This window comes from Meles meles, chromosome 5 (assembly GCF_922984935.1).
Source record: "Meles meles chromosome 5, mMelMel3.1 paternal haplotype, whole genome shotgun sequence".
Classification (NCBI taxonomy): domain Eukaryota; kingdom Metazoa; phylum Chordata; class Mammalia; order Carnivora; family Mustelidae; genus Meles; species Meles meles.
The window spans coordinates 28310131-28333017 of record NC_060070.1 but is presented as its reverse complement, the minus strand read 5'-3'; positions in this window follow the sequence as shown (position 1 = coordinate 28333017).

Genomic DNA, 22887 nt, shown 5'->3' with positions numbered 1-22887 from the left:
TAAAAGAAGTGCTCAAAAAAAAATCAAAATAAACAATTTAAGGAGGAAAACATAAAATAATTGATAGCAATAAATATAAGTTGATTTTAAAACATTGTTAACATAGTGAAACTTGAATGAAGTATTAGGAAACAAAATATAGAGATTATTTAAAAATATTATCTACTTTAAACCAAGATTACTACTAATTTCAGTAAAATCTTGGCCAGCAGGGAGTGCTATAGAGAGAGAATGAGCATGATAAAATGTGTATGTATGGTATAATATTTATGCTGCAGACTTATAATATTGATTAAAATATGCTTTTTGTGAATCAGAAGTTATAGACAATATTTAGCTATAACTTCATTTGATGAAGAGATAAGTAATGTCAACCTTTTACACTAGTGTAAAACAAACAGTTCCAGAACTTCCAAACCACCAGAAGTTAGTAGGAGAGGGAGACAATAATACTTAATTCTTCATGAAAAAGTAAGAAAGAAAAAAAAGACAAGAAGCATATGTATATTCAATTGAAATGAAGTAAAATAGTGTCAGGAAAAAGATAAAATAAATGTGATTATATAAGTTATACAATGGCAAAATAATGGCACTAATGTTCAAACATTTTCAGATTCAATTAATACACACTTTAGTGGGGCACCTGGATGGCTCAGTGGGTTAAAGCCTCTGCCTTCAGCTCAGGTCATGATCCCAGGGTTCTGGGATCGAGCCCCGCATCGGGCTCTCTGCTTCACGGGGAGCCTGCTTCCTCCTCTCTCTCTGCCTGCCTCTCTGCCTAGTTGTGATTTCTCTCTGTCAAATAAATAAAAAAAAAAAAAAAATACACACTTTAGTGATGTCATTTACAACTAAATGACATAAAAGTAATTGAGAATATAAAAATGACCAGAAATAGGTAAATACACAGCAATAGCAATATTGTTATCCAAACAATGGGATTTATGACAAAATGAATGAGAATAAAAAGGTTATTTAATACTGAGAAAAATAGGTATGCCATAGGATATTGTGTGTAGGTATGCCTTTCTGTACAGACTCAAATGAGCCCAGTTGATCCACTGGAGGTATTCAGTTCTGTCTCTGTTTTGGACTTTTGCCAAGTCTTGCATATTATAGGGTCTCAGTTCAGCCTTCTTTTTTTTTTTTTTTTAAAGATTTTATTTATTTATTTGAAAGACAGAAATTACAAGTAGGCAGAGAGAGAGAGGAGGAAGCACGCTCCTTGCTGAGCAGAGAGCCCGATGCGGGGCTTGATCCCAGGACCCTGGGATCATGACCTGAGCCGAAGGCAGAGGCTTTAACCCACTGAGCCACCCAGGCGCCCCAACAGTTCAGGCTTCTTGATGCACATCACGGGCTGTCTTCCAACATAAGTAACAACCATAAAAACTATACTATCTGTATATCTCCAAATCATGTCCCTTCTCAGTTTCAGATAAGCTGAAACTGCTAAATGTTTAAAACAAACAGGACAAAATCAGTGACAGTGAAAACAAAGAGAGCAGGGAAGCATAAGATAAACCATGGTCGTGTAGAAAAATGAATTTGATTTGGAAACATGAGTGTCCTTTAAAGATACCTCTAGAATGGATAGACATAAGTATTCAACTCTATTTAAATACAACCACTCAAAATGTATGTTTCTGTAATGTGCAAAGAGGGATCAGAAGAACCTTGTCAAATGCCCTAAAATAAATATGGTTGGACAATTGTTTTTGCCATATTTCCTTCTACTTAGCCTTCTAGATGAGGTTGACCTTACAATTCAAGAGGCAGCAAAAAAAAAAAAACCAAAAACAAAAACAAAAAAACCCCACAAATCAAACCAAAGCAAACCAAACCAAACCAAAACAAACAACCCCAAAACCCAAAACCAAGAGGCAAGCTGTTTTACCAGCAAAATGAATTTATTCAAGAATATCAGAAAACTACAATTTGGTACAGGCAGACTTTGGTGAATTGTAGGCAAGTCCATAGAACACAGGAGAAGGGCTTGCTTGTATATGGGAAAAAGAGGAAACTGAGCACGGCTGTTAGAGCTTCTCACTGAGTGTGATGATTACTCATGTAGGACTGGGCTGTTGCTGGGCAAGGAGAAATTCTATCTTCCATCTGGAGTAGAAAAGCATAGGCTTCTTCCTGTTGGGTCATGTGAGGTAAGCTTCTTATGGCAGGTGGTCCTGTATAAGAGCTCCCCCTTCAGGCTTCCTAACTCCATTGTTAATGTGGTTTCCTTTATTTTCACAATGTCTACTACTTATTACTCCCCTGGCCCTTCAGTTTGATGTAGAACCCAGTCTTTCCTCCTTTTCTCAGGTGCCTAACAGGCTAAACTTTCCTCTCCTACTTTTGTCTCAGAGAATTCGCTCCCATCTCCTTTCTCCCTTCTCTCTATTTTTCCCTCTCCCATATATTCTTTTTATATTACAGACATTTTAGTGGAACGTTTATATAGTGTCACCAAAGGAGATGCCAGTCCCTAGGTTGATGCTGAAATAGGTCTGGAATCTGGAACTCCAATATCATTAGCCCTTCCTTTTCCAAATTTCATTAGTTCTTCACTTTTCTTTTATATCTTTCTTGCTTATATTCTCTCCTCATCTCCCATTTTGACTTTCTTCGTCTGACAATTACCACAAAGCTGAAACCTGAGCTGCTGGTCTTCCCAGGCTCAAGTTCTCACTCTTTTGTGATCACAGTGGAAAGGAGCTTCTTGCTTTCAGATTTAGTTTGAAAAATCCTGGAGACCCAGTCAGAACTGTGCTCAGTCCCTGGTTCTTCTTCTATAGGTTGTATCACCTCAAGTGAATGACTCAATTCCCTTTAAGTATTCTCACTGTAGGATGATGATAGGCCTAACTTTACGGGGTGTTGTAACTAGTAATTAAGGAAATGCATATTAATAGCGGTATACTTGCCAGAACTAAATGTTCAAAAGTGTTATTTATTTTTATGGTATAAATTCCTGTATTTAAACAACTATTGCTGTAATGAGCGATTCTTGATCATGTATTCTTCAACATTTTGATATGTTCCCCAAATTAAGTCATATGAGGGATATTTAATAAAGGTATTTATACATACTGAAAATTTAGAAAGATAGCTGAAATATTCTTCCCACTTGTATACATAACTAAAATTATGAAATTTAGCAGGAATATAAATTATCTTCATTGAAGTCTAATATTAAAGGTCAAAATACATCTGTATAAATTTAGAAGGGGGGTCAATTAAGCTAGCCACAATTATTTTGTGTGAAAAGGAAATGTCCAGGATTGTAACTTATTACAAATTTTTATGAATCTGCAGTAACTATAGTGACTTGGATGCTAATAAATCTAATGCTAATTGAGTACACAAAACTAAAGTATTCCTTTTAATTTTATACTAGATCATATTTTACTTAAAGTCTCATATTTATTTGTGTCACTTTTGGGGTGGTTATTGGAAAATTTCCCTGTGTTTAGGGAGTCAGCATTTTTTTTCTCATTTTGAGAATTTCTTCTTTTTATTTTTCTATTGGAATATTGATACATTAAGCAAAAGTGGTCCATTGTCCAAGGCCCAATATTATGGTGTTACTTGCTGTAGGTATTTACTTTATTATTTTTTAATTTTTAATTTTTTATTTTTCTATAAACATATAATGTATTTTTATCCCCAGGGGTACAGGTCTGTGAATCGCCAGGTTTACACACTTCACAGCACTCACCATAGCACATACCCTCCCCAATGTCCATAGCCCCACTCCCCCTCTCCCAAACCCCCTCCCCCCAGCAACCCTCAGTTTGTTCTGTGAGATTAAGAGTCACTTATGGTTTGTCTCCCTCCCGATCCCATCTTGTTTCATTTATTCTTTTCCTACCCCCAAACCCCCCAAGTTGCATCTCCACTTCCTCATATCAGGGAGATCATATGATAGTTGTCTTTCTCCGATTGACTTATTTCACTAAGCATGATACCCTCTAGTTCCATCCACGTTGTCGCAAATGACAAGATTTCATTTCTTTTGATGGCTGCATAGTATTCCATTGTGTATATATACCACTTCTTCTTTATCCATTCATCTGTTGATGGACATCTAGGTTCTTTCTATAGTTTGGCTATTGTAGACATTGCTGCTATAAACACTCAGGTGCACGTGCCCCTTCGGATCACTACGTTTGTATCTTTAGGGTAAATACCCAGTAGTGCAATTGCTGGGTCGTAGGGTAGTTCTATTTTCAACATTTTGAGGAACCTCCATGCTGTTTTCCAGAGTGGTTGCACCAGCTTGCATTCCCAGCAACAGTGTAAGAGGGTTCCCCTTTCTCTGCATCCTCGCCAGCATCTGTCATTTCCTGACTTGTTAATTTTAGCCATTCGGACTGGTGTGAGGCGATATTTCATTGTGGTTTTGATTTGTATTTTCCTGATGCCGAGTGATGTGGAGCACTTTTTCATGTGTCTGTTGGCCATCTGGATGTTTTGCAGAAATGTCTGTTCATGTCCTCTGCCCATTTCTTGATTGGATTATTTGTTCGTTGGGTGTTGAGTTTGCTAAGTTCCTTATAGATTTTGGACACTAGCCTTTTATCTGATATGTCATTTGCAAATATCTTCTCCCATTCTGTTGGTTGTCTTTGGTTTTGTTAACTGTTTCCTTTGCTGTGCAAAAGCTTTTGATCTTGATGAAATCCCAATAGTTCATTTTTGCCTTTGCTTCTCTTGCCTTTGCTGATGTTCCTAGGAAGAAGTTGCTGCGGCTGAGGTCGAAGAGGTTGCTGCCTGTGTTCTCCTCAAGGATTTTGATGGATTCCTTTCTCACATTGAGGTCCTTCATTTTGAGTCTATTTTTGTGTGTGGTGTAAGAAAGTGGTCCAATTTCATTTTTCTGCATGTGGCTGTCCAATTTTCTCAATACTGATTGTTGAAGACACTGCTTTTTTTTCCATTGGACATTCTTTCCTGCTTTGTCGAAGATTAGTTGACCATAGAGTTGAGGGTCTATTTCTGGGCTCTCTATTCTGTTCCATTGATCTATGTGTCTGTTTTTGTGCCAGTACCATGCTGTCTTGATGATGACAGCTTTGTAATAGAGCTTGAAGTCTGGAATTGTGATGCCACCCACTTTGGCTTTCTTTTTCAATATTCCTTTGGCTATTCGAGGTCTTTTCTGGTTCCATATAAATTTTTGGGTTATTTGTTCCATTTCTTTGAAAAAAAATGGATGGTATTTTGATAGGGATTGCATTAAATGTGTAGTTGCTTTAGATAGCATAGACATTTTCACAATATTTATTCTTCCAGTCCAGGAGCATGGAACATTTTTCCATTTCTTTGTGTCTTCCTCAATTTCTTTCATGAGTACTTTATAGTTTTCTGCATATAGATTCTTAGCCTCTTTGTTTAGGTTTATTCCTAGGTATCTTATAGTTTTGGGTACAATTGTAAATGGGATTGACTCCTTAATTTCTCTTTCTTCTGTCTTGTTGTTGGTGTACAGAAATCCAACTTATTTCTGTGCATTGATTTTCTAATCAGACACTTTACTGAATTCCTGTACAAGTTCTAGCAGTTTTGGAGTAGAGTCTTTTGGGTTTTCCATATATAGTATCATATCGTCTGCGAAGATGATAGTTTGACTTCTTCTTTGTCAATTTGGATGCCTTTAATTTCCTTTTGTTGTCTGATTGCTGAGGCTAGGACTCCTAGTACTATGTTGAATAGAAGTGGTGATAATGGACATCCCTGCCATGTTCCTGACCTTAGCAGAAAAGCTCTCAGTTTTTCTCTATTGAGAATGATATTTGCATTGGGTTTTTCATAAATGGCTTTGATAATATTGAGGTATGTGCCCTCTATCCTTACACTTTGAAGAGTTTTGATCAGGAAGGGATGCTGTACATTGTCAAATGCTTTTTCAGCATCTATTGAGAGTATCATATGGTTCTTGTTCTTTCTTTTATTAATGTGTTGTATCACATTGTTTGATTTGTAGATGTTGAACCAACCCTGCAGCCCTGGAATAAATCCCACTTGGTCGTGGCAAATAATCCTTTTAATGTATGTTGAATCCTATTGGCTAGTATTTTGGCGAGAATTTTCGCATCTGTGTTCATCAAGGATATTGGTCTGTAATTGGTCTTCTCTTTTTTGATGGGATCCTTATTGGTTTTGGGATCAAGGTGATGCTGGCCTCATAAAATGAGTTTGGAAGTTTTCCTTCCATTTCTGTTTTTTGGAACAGTTTCAGGAAAATAGGAATTAGTTCTTCTTTAAATGGTTGGTAGAATTCCCCTGGGAAGCCGTATGGCCCTGGGCTTTTGTTTGTTTGGAGATTTTTGATGACTGTTTCAATCTCCTTACTGGTTATGGCTCTGTTCAGGTTTTCTATTTCTTCCTGGTTCAGTTGTGGTAGTATATATGTTTCTAGGAATGCATCCATTTCTTCCAGATTGTCAAATTTGTTGGAGTAGAGTTGCTCATAGTATGTTCTTATAATTGTCTATATTTTTTGGTGTTAGTTGTGTTCTCTCCTCTTTCATTCATGATTTTATTTATTTCGGTCCTTTCTCTTTTCTTTTTGATAAGTCTGGCCAGGGTTTTATCAACCTTATTATTCTTTCAAAGAACCATCTCCTAGTTTTGTAGTTTTGTTCTATTGTTTTTTGGTTTCTATTTCATTGATTTCTGCTCTAATCTTTATGATTTCTCTTCTCCTGCTGGGTTTAGGGTTTCTTTCTTGTTCTTTCTCCAGCTCCTTTGGGTGTAGGGTTAGGTTGTGTACTTGAAACCTTTCTTGTTTCTTGAGAAAGCCTTATACTGCTATATATTTTCCTTTCAGGACTGCCTTTTCTGTGTCCCACAGATTTTGAAACATTGTGTTTTCATGATCATTTGTTTCCATGAATTTTTTTAATTCTTCTTTAATTTCCTGGTTGACCCATTCATTCTTAGAAGGATGCTGTTTAGTCTCCATGTATTTGAATTCTTTCCAAATATCCTCTTATGATTGAGTTCTAACCTCAGAGCATTGTGGTCTGAAAATATGCAGGGAATGATCCCAGTCTTTTGGTACTGGTTGAGACCTGATTTGTGACCCAGGATGTGATCTATTCTGGGGAATGTTCCATGTGCACTAGAGAAGAATGTGTATTCTGTTGCTTTGGGATGAAATGTTCTGAATATATCTGTGATGTCCATCTGGTCCAGTGTGTCATTTAAGGCCTTTATTTCCTTGTTGATCTTTTTCTTGGATGATCTTTCCATTTCAGTGAGGAGAGTGTTAAAGTCTCCAACTATTATTGTATTATTATTGATGTGTTTCTTTGATTTTGTTATTAATTGGTTTATATAGTTGGCTGCTCCCACGTTAGGGACATAGATATTTAAAATTGTTAGCTCTTCTTGTTGGACAGACCCTTTGAGGCTGATATAGTGTCCTTCCTCATCTCTTATTATAGTCTTTGGCTTAAAGTCTAATTGATCTGATAAAAGGATTGCCAACCCAGCTTTCTTCTGATGCCCATTAGCATGGTAAATTGTTTTCCACCCCCTCACTTTATTTTTTTTTTATTTGTTTCTTTTCAGCATAACAGTGTTCATTGTTTTTGCACCACACCCAGTGCTCCATGCAGTACGTGCCCTCCCTATTACCCACCACCTCCACCCCCTCACTTTAAAACTGGAGGTGTCTTCGTGTCTAAAATGAGTTTTATGTAGGCAACATATAGATGGGTTTTGTTTTTTTATCCATTCTCCTACCCTGTGTCTTTTGATTGGGGCATTTAGCCCATTAACATTCAGGGTAACGATTGGGAGATATGAGTTTAGTGCCATTGTATTGCCTGTAAGGTGACTGTTACTGTGCATTGTCTGTTCCTTTCTGATCTACTACTTTTAGGCTCTCTCTTTGCTTAGAGGACCCCTTTCAATATTTGCTGTAGAGATGGTTTGCTGTTTGCAAATTCTTTCAGCTTTTGTTTGGCCTGAAAGCTTTTTATCTCTCCTTCTATTTTCAGTGATAGCCTAGCTGGATATACTATTCTTGGCTGCATGTTTTTCTTGTTTAGTGCTCTGAATATATCATGCCAGCTCTTTCTGGCCTGCCAGGTCTCTGTGGATAAGTCTGCTGCCAATCTAATATTTTTACCATTGTATGTTACAGACTTCTTTTCCAGGGTTGCTTTCAGGATTTTTTCTTTGTCGCTAAGACTTGTAAGTTTTACTATTAGGTGACAGGGTGTGGACCTATTCTTGTTGATTTTGATGGGGTTCTCTGCACCTCCTGGATTTTGATGGTTGTTCCCTTTGCCATATTAGGGAAATTCTCTCCAATAAATCTCTCCAATATACCTTCTGCTCCCCTCTCTCTTTCTTCTTCTTCTGGAATCCCAATTATTCTAATGTTGTTTCGTCTTATGGTGTCACTTATCTCTCAAATTCTCCCCTTGTGGTCCAGTAGCTGTTTGTCCCTCTTTTGCTCAGCTTCTTTATTCTCTGCCATTTGGTCTTCTATATCACTAATTCTTCTGCCCCATTTATCCTAGCAGTGAGAGTCTCCATTTTTTATTACACTCATTAGTAGCTTTTTTAATTTCAACTTGGTTAGATTTTAATTCTTTAATTTCTCCAGAAAGGGCTTTTATCTCTCCAGAGAGGGTTTCTCTAATATCTTCCGTGCCTTTTTCGAGCCCGGCTAGAACCTTGAGTATCGTCATTTTGAACTCTAGATCTGACATATTACCAGTGTCTGTATTGATTAGGTCCCTAGCCTCCGGTACTGCCTCTTGTTCTTTTTTTAGTGGTGAATTTTTTCTGCCTTGTCATTTTGTCTAGATAAGAGTATATGAAGGAGCAAGTAAAATACTAAAAGTGTGGCAAAGACCCCAGGTAAATGCTCTTCAACCAAATCAGAAGAGACCCCAAATCGTGGAGGGGAGAAAGTGGATAAAAAGAGGTTCAGAGGAAAAAAAAAAGAAAAAATTAAAAAAAGAAAACAAATAAAGAAAAAAATATAAAAAAGAAAAATATATGTATATTAGATAAACTAGTTAAAAAACGTTAAAAAAGAAAAGGGTAAAAGTTAAAAAAATTTTAGGAAAAGAAGAAAAAATAATTGAAAGAAAAAAATTAAATTAACCACAAGACTAAAGAATCATGGGGAGAAAGCCATGAGTTCTGTGCGTTGCTTTCTCCTCCTTTGGAATTCCGCTGCTGTCCTTGGTATTGAACCTGCTCTCCTTGGTAGGTGAACTTGGTCCTGGCTGGATTTCTTATTGATCTTCTGGGGGAGGGGCCTGTTGTAGTGATTCTCAAGTGTCTTTGCCCGAGGCGGAATTGCACCGCCCTTATCAGGGGCCAGGCTAAGTAATCTGCTCGGATTCATTTTTGGGAGCTTTTGTTCCCTCAGTGCTTTCCATAGAGTTCTGGAGGACAGGAATGAAAATGGCAGCCTCCCATTCTCCAGCCTGGAGGAGCCGAGAGCCCGGGGCCCTACTCCTTAGTGCGCCCCTAGAGAACAGCGCCCAATCACTCCCGTATCCCAGGCCTCTGGCAGCGCTCCAAGCTCACCCAGCCTGCGACCGGTTCAAGGTAATCCTGAGCTGAGAGCTCACTCCTCGCCTCTGTCTCTGTAGCCGGCTTCCCCACTCTAATACCTGCAAGCTCTGCGACACTCAGACACTCCCGATCCTTCTGTGACCCTGCGGGACCTGGGGCCATGCTGACTCCGTGTGGGCTTCACCCCGGTTTAGCCTCTGGAGCAATGTCCCTCAGTGGAACAGACTTTTAAAAGTCCTGATTTTGTGCTCCATTGCCCCGCCGCTTGCCAGGAGCTGGCCCCTCCTCCCGCGGACTATCTTCCCATTGCTTTGGATTCACTTCTCTGCCAGTCCTACCTTTCAGAAAGTGGTTGATTTTCTGTTTCTAGAATTGCTGTTCTTCTTCTCTCGATCTCCCGTTGGATTTCTAGGTGTTTGCAATGTTTAGATAAGCTATCGAGCTGATCTCTTGCTACCTGATGTAGTCTCAGCCTGCTACTTCTCTGCCATCTTGACTCCTCCCTGTAGGTATTTACTTTTAAAAGCCTTAAAATTGGGCGCCTGGGTGGCTCAGTGGGTTAAGCCTCTGCCTTTGACTCAGGTCATGGTCTTGGGGGTCCTGGGATCGAGTCCCACATTGGGCTGTCTGCTTCGCAGGGAGCCTACTTTCTTCTCTCTCTCTCTACCTGCCTCTCTACCTACTTGTGAACTCTGTCGGTCAAATAAATAAATAAAATATTAAAAAAAAAGAAAGCCTTAAAATTTATTTTGTATCCTATTATTTTGTAAGATATTTCTATGCATTATTGAATTATCACATTTTTCAATTTCATTTTATATGATGAATTTTGTTGATAAAACACTCAAATTGCCATATATAACATACATGCATATTTAAAACGACAGAAGCATTCAAATTTCCAGTCTCATATAATTTTAGTCGTGTAATATAATATAATACAATAAAAATGCAGTTTATCCCAAGGACATATTTGGCAGAATGCAAACCACTGTTTTTTTTTTCCCCTTCCAGTATTTTATTTAAATTCAAGGTAGTTAGCATATAGTGTTGTATTGGTTTCAGGAGTAGAATTTAGTGTTTCCTCACACACATATAACACCCAGTAACATAACATATGCCCTCCTGAATGCCCATTACCTATTTAGCCCATCCCTCTACCCACCATTCTTCAGGAACCCTCATTTTGTTTTCTAGAGTTAAGTGCTCTCATGGTTTGCCTTCATCTCTGTTTTTATCTTATTTTATTTTTTTCCCTTTTCCTATGTTCATATATTTTATTTCTTAAATTCCACATACAAGTGAAATGATATCGTATTTGTCTCTCTCTGACTGACTTATTTTGCTTAGTATAATATACTCTAGTTTATATGCATTCAGCTTTGACTGTAAGTCATTTGGAAACCCTGTCATCTACCACAGAATATCACAGTTGCTGGAATATATAACTTAGAGTCATTTTAAGGATAATATTAGAATTAAAATAGCAAAAAAAATTTTAAAAAAGAATTAAAATAGCAAGATTTTAGTTCAGAAACATTTGACTTAAACTCTAGCTTTGCCAATTACTATCTGTGTGATGTTGCCCAAATTGCTGAATCCCTAAGATTTGGTGTCCTGATCTGTAATGAGTTGATATTGATATCTACTTCTTAAATAAAAGGGAAAAATGACCATACACTTAAAAATTCAAGAAATATAAAAACATGTTTCTGCTTTGTGAACTAGCAAACTTCTCATTGGTAGGATGGATGATCCTCTCTGTGTCATCTTAGCTCCTTTAGACTTAAATTAGTCTAGAAAGTATTTGGGTCGCTTTCCATTTGAGAGTCTATATTTCCCAAAAGCACAAAGCATGGAAATATGTTCAATGAAAATGCCATTTTTTTTTTCAATGACTTCTATTAGCAGGATCACCTAAAAATCTTTATCATCATTTTTATTGTTTATTAGGCTTCCATTTGGAGCAAATCCATTTTACTTTCACCAAAATTTAGCTTTCTATAGCTACATAGCAAAATTTTAATTCAATTATCAAACTCTTTAGTACACTAGTACTTTCATAAGCAGTTGAATTATTCATTCAGTATTATACAGATACCTTATGGAAATATTTCCAAATAGTTGTACTCTTTCGATGGAGTGTCACCAGGTTGATAGTTCCTTAAAATAAAGTGAGAACTTGTATGTCATGTGCATAAACTTTTATTGTTCTTGTTAGTTTTTTGCAAAATTATATCACAAGATAATTCCCTCTTTCAAAAGATAGATCCATTAGATGAGGCAAATTGACATTTGATGTAATATACATATGACACATATTTAGTCAAAACACAAGCAGTATCAAAGAGGAGCAATAAAGCTGATGGTTTTGAAAAGAAGTGTTTAATTATTTCCAGTAACACAGTAGTGCTGGGGTTGTTTTTGTCTTTTTTCCCAAAAGTTCTTGGACTAAACTGGTCATCTGAAAGTTACCCTTTAGTTATTACCAACAGAGATATTAGAGGGCATAAATGAGTTCATAGAATATAATTAAGATTTTTTTTTTAAAACGCATAGTGCTTCTTAATATTTCAATAATTATCTTTATTGTATTAAAATTAGGAGAATCATGAATGCTTTAAATTCCTGTCTTGGATTGGTCTATTTAAACATTTTCACAGTTTAAAAATTTAAGTCACCATTCAATATGTCCCAAAAGTACATAAAATTCAACCATTATTCTATAAAATGTGACAGATGTATCAATAAAAACATATCAGTAAAAAAATATGGCCAGATTGCAAGAGACATGTGATTTTTATGGTCTTATGTACAGCTCCCAAGTAGCTCTCCTGTGTATATCATTTTGGCAAGTTTTTTTTTTTTTTTCTGATGTGTTAACTATTTTATGTAACAATCTAATAGTTTATATTTATAAAGCTATAAAATGAGGTGTTTTGTTTGGTAAATTGACTTTTCATCACTTTTTTTTTAACTTAGCTAATATTTTAAGAAACTCTAGCATCCAATCATTTTTTAACAGAATTTCTTGAATTTAAATTGGTAACCAAAACTTAGTTCTCTAACTATAATTTTGACTTTTTAAAATTGTGCTTTTCATATATTAGTACAATTTTAAATCTTAATTACGTGTTAACTATATGGGGGAAGAAAATTACAATTATAAGCAAAGAAAATTATTGTTGGGGCACCTGGGTGGCTCAGTGGGTTAAAGCCTCTGCCTTCGGCTCAGGTCATGATCCCAGGGTCCTGGATCAAGCCCCACATCGGGCTCTCTGCTCCGCGGGGAGCCTGCTTCCTCCTCTCTCTCTGCCTGCCTCTCTGCCTAGTTGTGATTTCTCTCTGTCAAATAAATAAAATATTAAAAAAAAAAGAAAGAAAATTATTGTTACCTTTTATCATGCTATAAAATGTCTGCTTTTGGTATATGAAATGTATGAAGTTTGAAACTTTGGATAAATTGTTGCTTCATTTTTTACTCCCCTGGAAGAGTTGTCTGTAGTGGAATTCATAGAGCCTGGAGTGGATTTATGTAATTAGCTTGGTTGCAAGCCATCCTTCCCATAGGTCAAGCCAATTAAAGGATAACTAAGGGAGACATGGCTCCAAACAGTGGCATATGCCACAGTGACACTAACATTCACTAGAGAGGGACAACACTCACAGGGATTATAACTTTTAAATGAAAGGAAATTGGATATTGAACACTTTGAACTCAAATTCCACCTCCCTTTCTGTTTTTGTTCTGTATTCTTTTATCTGTATTCTCTTTTGATGTTGAGCATGTCCTGTTAAGGGTGTAACGGAGGAGGAGGTTTGACTACTACTTTCATTCACTGTTTTATTTGCCATATTATGATCTAGATCTTCCTCACTTCCTGCATTTGTTGTTGTTGCTCATGAAGGATCCAACTTTGATGCCATCACGTAGGCCCAGGTTCTAAAGTAGTCCACTTCCTACCTCAGGCAGAACATTCAATCAGGATAGTCTGAAAATTAGGCAAAAATTTTAAATTGTAAAACTATGTAAAAGTATATAAAAAAGCACTTGGAATGGATAATGTTAGACTGTATTTATTAGTGATAATAAATAAAAATGACTGTCTTCACAAGTTTCCTTTACATGTTTAGGGAAAAAAGGGGAGTCTTATCAGTACAAAAAATAAGTGGAGGTATGGTGTTACTCATAACCAAACTCTTAGATTGTGTCAATTAATGATTTTTGAATTAGTGTCCAAAGTATAAATTGATAGACTTACAAATGTATAGATGTTTGTTACTTAATTAAAAGTCCATCAGGTACTACCTCAGGATTAACTTTAGACTGAAGAGCAATTTGTGATCCACTGATGGGATTTCAGTTCATTCTGCAGTGTGTTCCCTTGGCTCTGTTTCTCTGCCCACTGTAAGAACTAAATTGTAAAACTTAAGCTTAAAAACCTAGAAAATTATGCTATTTAAAGTTCTTTTAAAAAAATTTTACATTTCAGAAATAGCTGGTTTGAAAACCTATGGATAGAATTCTGCAGGCTTCTTTTACTTCTACCTCTGCTACTAACTTGCTGCATGACTTCAAACAAATCTGATTTTAACCTATCTGTGCCTCAGTTTCCTCATTTGCTAAGAGATGGGATCTGGGATGGGACCTGGGGGTGGGTGAACTAGATGATCTTTGAGGTTCCTTTCTACTTTGAAAATTTTCTGAGTCGAATGCATTTATTTTTATTAATCAGATGTTACTCTGCAAAACAAAATAGTCAAAGTTTAAATTAGGTGAAGCTAAGTACAAATAACTAGAAAGGACAAATGAGTTTCTTAAAGCACAAATAATTGACTGCTGTGTATTATGATACGTGGTATGTTACCTCTCCCTCAAATTTCCTCCTTGGGAGGTAAGTAGGAATTCTCCCAATCCTTTCATCCTGATTGCTTCTTTCTCTAAATGCTTTTATTTTCTCATTTGCCACTACCTGAATTTTTTGTATCTATGGGTGTTGCTCTTTAGGAACCTAGGTTCAAAAGACTATTCTGTATGGAATCACATTTGATTTCACCGTAGACATTTATTAATACCTAGAAATATCAATTTACACACACACATGCAAATGCTTAATTTAAGTACTACTCTTCTATGCTGACAGGCTGAGTCTCATTGACGAATATAATTTTTTTGCTGTGAAAGATGCCTGAAAGTGACTGATTTTTATTTTTCAAATATGCAATAGTTGAATTTACAAATACTTGAAGTAACATACACCTTTTTACTATTCTAATTTATTTACATCTTGCAGATTTTCATTATAGAGATAGGTCATGCACTGGGCCTTTTATTTCCTTCTAAAAGTCTACACACAAACATACTCTTCTTGAGCTTGCTTGCATCTGACTATGCACAAAAAGTTTTAGCTTGTCTGTAAAGACTGAATGGTACCCTTACAGTTATTTTCTTTCAGATGCCACCAGCTAAACTAGGACTGGTAACAGATATATTGTAGCAGAATTATCATTTCTTTTCTTTTTTTTTTTTTTTAATAAAAGTGGGTGTATGAGGCTTCTGTCACGTCTCTATATTTACAGTGAAAAGTCAATTCTAAGCAGTTTGTGTTGAAAATGACAGCATTTCTTTCAAGTTCCACATCAGCTGCTGCTAGCTGGAGTTGGAATTATCCTTCACTGGGCTGTCTTGCTTTATGATATCAATTAGCAAACAATCTGTTTTGTTGGCACATGATACAACTAGGATGCAAAACAGAGTGACTGTGAAGCAAAACATTTTCCAGGGAGAAGGCTGTTCTGCCCAAGCATGGGAAGGGAGAAATGATACTGTTCTTCTGTGTCAGGCTTTCTTTAATTTGCCACCAACATCAGTTTATTGACACTAATAAAATGTAATAATAGTTTTAGGTTGACTCTTCTTATTTTTCCTGATGACGTTAATGTTTGGTTTTTAAAGAATTTACAGCTATTAATTTTTTTATTTTTCAGTTCAAGAATTTATATCCCAACCCCTATTTAAACTGTAGGGGGAAAAAAATACACAGGAGAGAAGGTACACTAGAGGGCACTAGTAAGCTATATTTTTATTTATTTATTTATTTTCATTAACCATTATAATTTGCATGTCTTTGGGGATGCTTTTGATGCTCAATCTGATCTGTTTGTGACTACTCATTTTTCTTTGTTGCTCTTTTTTTTTTTTAAACCAATAAACTCATTTGGTAGTTTCATTGACCAGGAAAGTTCTAGACCTTTAGGTTCATTATTTTGATAAGCTTTATCCCATATGGATTGTCTGGATGGCCTTTATACGTTTATTGAAACCCGGCGATCTTGTCCTATGACATTTCTGATGTTTTTTGAAAGAGCTTCTCCACAGCTGCAAGTAATTGCTACTTAAGCCCAATTGTATGGGCTTTGAGATATACACAAATCACTCCTGGGTATTTCTTTTAAGCCACATTTAAACCCCAGTCTCCAGAGGTGAAAGGCGAGAGATATTTAAGTAATCTGCCACCTGGCTCATTCTAATGTGATTGGTGGAGAAGACAAATTCATCTTCTGAAGAATATACAAGAACAATTTTTCTTGAAAGGTCAAATGAAATTTATGCTTCGTGCTTAAAACTTTGGCATTTCAATTAACTTTTAAAAGTCACAAACAATATAGTGAGCTGTAAAATGTGCTTAAAGAGAAAATATATTGTATTTATTAAACAAAAGAAGCCAAATTTAATGACTTCTTTAGAATATGTTACTCTTGCCTCTTTATTGAACAAGATTTAAAAAAAATGTCTAAGTTCTACGATAGTAGGAATACTTTTTAATCTGTTGTGTTACTGGGGTACTTCTATACTTTTAGTTTCCTTCTCTTTTAAAATCCTGTTTTTTGAAATCATGAGTAAGATGAAACTTATTTATAAGTACACATGATATAAAGAATGTAGGATATTCATTGTGACAGTAATTACAATATTAATAGAAATGATTACAGCAATATTTATTCAGTAGGATACAATTAAAACCTTGATCATAGTCCAAATCCAATTTGTTGAAATCTAATATTTTATAGTAAAATATTTTTTAGACTTTCTGCTTTCGAAGAATTAGTCTCATTTCTAAATTGCAAAAATACAAAGATTTCTCATGTAACATGTTTTATTCTAAAATACATACACTGTCTTTCTCAAAACATAGCACAGTCTGGGGGCCACCACAAAATAGGACTAAAGAAATTTATCTTGATTCTTTTATCATCCTGAGTTGTATTATAAGTAATGTATTGATCATCTTACTTTCCACTTCCTGCTCACACACATGCCATGTGTCGTTACCATAACCATCTTGTCTGTTGTTGAAGTTATTTTTAAGGTTTGATTGGGAGCTTTTTTCCACTTTAAGGATGAGAAGGGGAAACCTTTAGAAGTTAGGACTCAGACTGCTGGCATTGTTTTTCTCCTTCACTATGCTAGTAGTTATTTTCCAGTCTGTTGTCTTTATGGCCATCAGGTTAAAAAGTCATTAAAAATATAGACCCCCATGTATTAGATCAGATGGGATAAAAGTGAATAATTTCATCAAAGTCATGCTGGCAGGCAAGTGAAGAAGCCAGTCCAAGACTGGAAACTAAATCTGTTGTGGCTTTAAGTCTAAGACTCTTTCTGCTTGCTGTGTAAAAGTCAAAAGTCAAAATCTCCACCCAGATGTATAGCTACAGATGTTTATTAATTTCCTGTCTGTAGCTTTGGACAATTATTATAATGATTTAAGATTATTGAAGGAGTCAGTTTATATCCAATAAAGAGGTAACTAAAATTATTCTCAAATAAGATTATATAAAGAATCTTTTAACTTCTTCTTAGTAAGAAAATACACCTATTTAGACAAGCATATTCTAAGGGAATATTTCCATTTTTTTTCCAAGTCTTTTGAAAATTAGCAACAAAACATAAAGAGTTAAGTGTTACAGTGGCAAATACAAACAAAACACTCTTGATTGTTTGGAAGTACTTGATGTCCTGAGATGTTTTGTTGTCCTAGTAGGAAGGATTTCATTTGAAACATTGCATGGGGTCATATGCTTTGCTTTAAAATTGATTTTACACTTAAAACTAAGACAAGCATGACTTTAATAAATCTGTTTTTTATAAAGTCACAAATTAATTGTTTAGCATTTTGAGTACGCTGTCATGATCAGTTCTGTTTACATGAAAAAGACTCATAATTAATATTAAATGCATGCATTTGTTTAAGTCATTTTGATCATTTGTTTTCCTTATTACAACCATACTTAATGCTGTCTTCAATTTTTTGGTAAAGTATAATTTATAGAAAGACTTTATCATTATTACACTATAGTAAATCCAATAGAAATACTGCAGAAATGGTTGTAGTTTTCATGTGACTATACTAATGATATTTTAGGAGTCACCATTGATACTGACATAGCAGGCACACATTTGAGAGTTAAAATACTACGTAAAGGCTATATTAACTCAACCAATTGGAAGCCTTGGTTTATCATATTTTTAAATTATAAACTAAAACAAATTTCCAAAAGATACAAGTTGAGTGTTTTTATTTCCTTAGGGAACATCCTATTTAAAATAACACATTGCTCAATTTTTGCAGAAAACATGACCCTGCAAAAATACATGTAATCTGTAGACTTTTTATAGGTATTAGTGTATAGAAAAAAAAAACATATTTTGTGGCAACACAAACAGTCTGTCTGATGTGGAGATTATATGCATCATCCATTTAACTTGGTTCCAGTTCTACAGACTGGTCTAAAGCCACTGTATGATGATGTGAGAATATGCTGCTTTGATTAGTGACAGGTGTGAGAAGAAATTGAATTCTACATTACCTCTTAAATTCTCCAAGAGCATATGGCCATGACATTGTGCTTCCAATTCAATAGGTTCAATATTCAGAAACATTTTTATATTAGACATGGTTTCTAGACATTGTAACTGAGGGCTCTATAGGAAAAAAATTTCCTGTAGTCCCAAAATGGGAAGAAGGAAAAGAGAAAGGAAGAATAGAACCTTTAATGAGTATCCCTCTGATAGTCATTGTGATATCCATTTTCACATGTTAGCTTATTTCCTATTCAAAGTATTTGAAAAGAGACAATACAGACATAGCAATCCACCAAAGGAAGAGATATATGTGCTTGCACGTGCTGTAATCACATAGAGTATGCTGTGTGAGGCTGACTAGATTTATTGTTCATCAGGGAAGAGACATGGCAAATGTAGAGTTGAGTCTTCTTATTTAAGGCATGATAATGTTTGTTTGTGTGCTCCCACATGAAGTTGTACATTACTGTGTGTGGGGAAGTCAGGATTAGAGATGAAATGATTTGATCATGAAATTCTAAACTAATTTAGCAAACTTATGCATAGATGGTTTTATTCATCTGTCTAGTCATTTAAGCTTTAGGAAGAAGTCTGTGATTTTGTGTTGGAAGGCCTTGATACCATCCTCAGGTTTGATGATTTGCTGGAGTGGCTTACAAAATAATCTACTATATTCATGGTTATGGTTTACTGCAGCCAAAGGAAATAGATTAAAATCCACAAGGAAAATGGTACAAAGGGCAGAGTTCAAAGGGGACCAGGTACAAGCTTTCAGTTGTCATTTCCCGGTAGAGACACATGGACAGTGCTTATTTCCCTTAGCAATAACGTGTTACCAATCAGGGAAGCTCAACCAAGCCTTGATACCCTTGGTTTTTTTCTGGAGGTCAATCACATGAATATGGAATGTCTGCATGACTGATTTTAGCTGCTCAGTCTCCAGTATCCCCTCCCAAATGTCACACTGATGGCCCAAGTGAGCAAAAGCAAGTATTTATCATAAATCACATTATTAGCAGTAAACTACCTGGCCTGTGATCCAAGGCCCAAGGTATGCAAAGACTGTCTCATCAGGCAGGTTATTTGAAAGGTGTAGAGTAGAAGTTATCCCCGAAGAGTAGCTCAAGAACCTCTCCTGAAAACTTTTGGAATGTGCTGGTTTGGGGCAGCCCAGCCCTGTTAAGTTAATCCTTTACTATACTGATTTTTGTTACCTACTGCAGGAAAGTCAATGTAGTACATTATATATTATATGTCGAAAAACTGCATTTCTTTATTTAAAAATTTGAGATCATTGTCCTTGGTCTTTTTTTTTTTAAAGGAAAGAGCATATAAGAAAAAATACAGTCTTCTTTATCCATTCATCTGTTGATGGACATCTAGGTTCTTTCCATAGTTTGGCTATTGTAGACATTGCTGCTATAACCATTCGGGTACACGTGCCCCTTTGGATCACTGCGTTTGTATCTTTAGGGTAAATACCCAGTAGTGCAATTGCTGGGTCATAGGGTAGTTCTATTTTCAACATTTTGAGGAACCTCCATGCTGTTTTCCAGAGTGGTTGCACCAGCTTGCATTCCCACCAACAGTGTAGGAGGGTTCCCCTTTCTCCACATCCTCGCCAGCATCTGTCATTTCCTGACTTGTTAATTTTAGCCATTCTGACTGGTGTGAGGTGATATCTCATTGTGGTTTTTACTTTGCAGCCATCAAAAGAAATGAAATCTCGCCATTTGCGGAAACGTGGATGGAACTAGAGGGTATCATGCTTAGTGAAATAAGTCAGTCGGAGAAAGACAACTATCATATGATCTCCCTGATATGAGGACATGGAGAAGCAACATGGGGGGTTAGGGGGATAGGAGAAGAATAAATGAAACAAGATGGGATAGGGAGGGAGACAAACCATAAATGACTCTTAATCTCACAAAACAAACTGGGGGTTGCTGGGGGGAGGTGGGGTTGGGAGAGGGGGAGGGGTTATGGACATTGGGGAGGGTATGTGCTATCGTGAGTGCTGTGAAGATTGTAAACCTGGCGATTCACAGACCTGTACCCCTGGGGATAAAAATACATTATATGTTTATAAAAAAAAAAAAATGGAAGGGGAGGCGAACCATAAGAGACTATGGACTCTGAAAAACAACCTGAGGGTTTTGAAGGGTCATGGGTGGGAGGTTGGGGGAACAGGTGGTGGATAATAGGGACGGCACGTTTTGCATGGAGCACTGGGTGTTGTGCAAAATCAATGAATACTGTTACGCTGAAAAAATAAATAAATTAAAAAAAATAATAAAATAAAATAAAAAAAAGAAAAAATAAGGTCTGCTACAAAATGGAGATCAAAACTTAGCTTGTCAGGCAAATAGTGAATGTGGGTAAGATTTAAGGTGCAAGTCACCATTCAGAGGTTACGTAGAGGAGAAGACCATTTGATTATAACTGAAGAATTAAGCAGAAACATTGGAACTAACATGTATTGAGTGCAAGCATACCTGAGGCTTAGGGAAGTTCTGATTAGCAGATAACTGGAGCAGGGAGCTGGACATGCATGGGATAAGGCATGCTTGGTAGATAAGGTAAAGCCTGATGAATCATTAAAATGAGAGGGAGAAAAGGTCATTGATTTCCTAAATTTACTGTAACAAATGGTCACAAATATAGTGGCTTAAAACAACCTGAATATATTATCTTACGGTTCTAGAGGTCAGAAGTCCAAAATGAGTCTTATGGGTCTAGAATGAAGGTGTAGGCTAACTTATATTTCTTCCAGAGGCTCCAGGAAAGAATGCTTTTCCTTCCCTTTATAACACCTTCCAGAGCCTGTGTTCCTTCCTTCATGGCTACTTCTTCCATCTTTAGAGAGACACAACATAACCTCTTTTTCAGTCATCATATCTTTCTGAATCTGCTCCCCGTGCATCCCTCCATCCCTTCTTAGAGTCCTTGTGATTACACTGAGCCCACCTAAATAACCCAGGATAACTGTCCTCTCCCCCACCTTTCTCCATTTCAAGATTTTTAACATAATTACATCTGAGAGGTCTTTTTGTTATGTCAGAAAACATATTCATAGGTTCCAGGGATTAGGACTTGGACATTCTCAGGTGGCCGTTATTCTGTCTTCCATAAGAGACAGGGTACCACTGGAAGAGCTGAGGTTGAAGGAAACTTACAGCAAATGCTGCATTTCATTGTTGGGTGGCCTTGTCAGGTTCTAAGAGAAGGTGGCTGCAATCTCATTCACTAGGAGATTGCCATCCATCAGTGGATAGAATGTTACCCTCACAGGCTCAGTAACATTTGACAAGAGTTTGCCCTTAGTTATTTGAGGCAAGAAAAATCAGTGGTCAGTAATTCAAGAGATATTCCTTATACTAAGGACTAGCTCAAGCTAACAAGTATGAAAAAGGATTGATTTAATAAGTAACATTTATTTTATATTTATGATATGTCAGATTTACTAAACCAAATAGTTCCGTTACCTCATGCAGTCCTCACTGCAGCATTTAAAAAATAGTTTTGGGGGAGCCTGGGTGGCTCAGGGGGTTAAGCCTCTGTCTTCGGCTCGGGTCCTGATCTCAGGGTCCTGGGATCGAGTCCCATGTAGGGCTCTCTGCTCGGCAGGGAGCCTGCTTCCTTCTCTCTCTCTCTGCCTGCCTCTCTGCCTACTTGTGATCTCTCTCTGTCAAATAAACAAATAAAATCTTTAAAAAAAATAAAATTAAAAATAGTTTTGGGGGCGCTTGGGTGGCTCAGTGGGTTAAAGCCTCTGTCTTCGGCTCAGGTCATGATCTCAGGGTCCTGGGATCGAGTCCCATGTAGGGCTCTCTGCTCGGCAGGGAGCCTGCTTCCTTCTCTCTCTCTCTGCCTGCCTCTCTGCCTACTTGTGATCTCTCTCTGTCAAATAAACAAATAAAATCTTTAAAAAAATAAAATTAAAAATAGTTTTGGGGGCGCTTGGGTGGCTCAGTGGGTTAAAGCCTCTGTCTTCGGCTCAGGTCATGATCTCAGGGTCCTGGGATTGAGCCCCGCATCAGGCTCTCTGCTCAGCAGGGAGCCTGCTTCCTCCTCTTTCTCTACCTGCCTCTCTGTCTACTTGTGATCTCTATCTGTCAAATGAACAAATAAAATCTTAAAAAAAATAGTTTTGGGGGCTAGTCAATAAAGGAAATGAATTTGAGTGTTTATTAACTTGCCCAGATGGTTTTAGGAAGCAACCTGGCAGAGACAGGATGCAAATCTGAATTATTTCAAGGCCTTGGCTTTTTCCACTGCAGAATGCCAACATGTTGAATTTACAGTGTTGGATAACCCTTTCCATTGATCAAATGTTTATATCCATAATTCAGGGTATCTCCTTTCTCAGTTGCCAGAACAAACATAAGGTTAATAACTAGGATAATTTTGTTGAGAATAGAATCAGATCATTGGGCAGAAAACAGTGGAGTTCTATCAAAACCTAATATGAAGGCTGA